Genomic DNA, 1,595 nt, shown 5'->3' with positions numbered 1-1,595 from the left:
CGGAGGTTTTGGCGATGGAGGTTTGCGACCGGCAAGGGAGGATAGCAGTAAGCAGATGCTGCTAATTAGGTTGTGGTTTTTGTCACTAGCTGGTGAAAGTGTTGTGGGAATTGTTCTGGAGTAAGCACTCCNACACCAAGGAGAGTGGAAGGGAGGAGATGTCATTGGTGGGCTGAAGCCAGGACAGCTTCAGTAGGGTGCAGTTTTCATTCTTGTTCTATTCATTAAAACCAATGTGGAGCGAGCAATCAAGGGAGGTTTTACAGCAGCGTCTGTGGCAATCCCAAGGTTGTTAAGGGCAATGGCCCCTTGTTTCATCTATTTCTCTCAGGTAGCGAGGGAAGCCATGCTTGGCAAATGGCAGTGCAAACAGTGCTTTAAGTAAATCACTAAATAAGTCAGCAAATAGNTATCTAATGATTACATTTTCTACCTTATTTTACTTCAAAAGGCTTCGAGCATACTCTGGATTAAAGGGCTCCTTCCCTTCCCCGTGTCTCTGTGCCTTCCCTGTCTTTTACACTGTTGGTATTTTCTCCTCCGAGACTGTGAGCACACAATTTAAAGACTTTATGGAAGCTGAAGATTTGGCACCTACAACTTCTTTGGGGTTAGTAGAGGCACAGATCTTTGCCTACGCAGGGACTGAAAGTCCCAATCTGCCTGGTCTAAGGTGACAGATGATTTAGGAGAACAGAGGGTCGTCATTTGGTGGAAATCTGGCAAAAAAAAAAAGTAAATAAATAAAAATGTCACTACGTGGGACCTCAAACCATAGAGGCAGTATATCCTACCGCAGAGTGCTATATGCCCAGTGTTAAGATTAGTGCCTAATATNAAGGGCCTCTTCCCACAAGCAGGTGCTTGAGACCCACGCTGCTACTAAACCATTAACACCTAAGGCAGAACCTGATGAAAATCTGAGTTTGTAAATCTTGGAAGCTGAGGATACATTGCCTGAGTTATCAGGTATGCACACAGAGCTCTACTTTAAAAAGGGCATGGCATGGCATGGCACCGTTGGCAGGTCCTCAGGTCTTGTGAGATAACTGTTTTCAGTACCTCAGTGTTTGGGTTTAGGAGAGTCCGTGATGTAGAAAAAGAGCTGCTGATAGGTTCATACTGGTGTTGCAGCAAAACCCAATGACTAGCTGGAATAAATTAAAAGGAGACCGGTGTGAGCCTACAGTCACTGGGTATACATTATACCAACGATGCCTGCCTAAAAGAAATATCAAAACACACAAATCAAAACTAAAGTTTACAGCCTTAAGAAGACATCATATCATTTTTATTTGTTTGAGGAGAACTTTTATGTTTTTCATTTCCTTTTCTTCTTTTTTAAATTAAATTATTTTATCTATTTACATTCCAAAAGTTATCCCTCACCCCTTCTTATAAAAAAATTAAAAAACTAAAACAAGAACCGTCACAGNTTTAAGCAAGTTTTTATCTACAGGACATTTTTCCGGGACTGATAAGATTCAAAATGGACTGGCATTATTTTCATAAACAGCTTCTCGAGTTCTAGTCTGGGTGGGGTAGACCTTTATCCAGCCTGAGCAGGGTCAGCATACATCAGAAGATATTTATAT

General features: G+C 41.7%; 1 long non-coding RNA gene across 1 annotated transcript in view; it reads right to left on the bottom strand.

The window, feature by feature from the left end:
- Positions 1-12: 12 nt before the first annotated feature.
- The window catches only part of LOC110300397, a 14,878-nt gene continuing 13,295 nt past the window's right edge, over positions 13-1,595 (bottom strand). Inside the window, exon 3 of the long non-coding RNA XR_002378565.2 lies at positions 13-719. This is a non-coding gene — a long non-coding RNA (uncharacterized LOC110300397). The remainder of the gene's footprint in view (positions 720-1,595) is intronic.

The sequence above is a fragment of the Mus caroli genome, chromosome 8 (assembly GCF_900094665.2).
Source record: "Mus caroli chromosome 8, CAROLI_EIJ_v1.1, whole genome shotgun sequence".
Classification (NCBI taxonomy): Eukaryota; Metazoa; Chordata; class Mammalia; order Rodentia; family Muridae; genus Mus; species Mus caroli.
The sequence above is the reverse complement of the archived record's forward strand: the minus strand, read 5'-3'. Positions and strand labels throughout refer to the sequence as shown.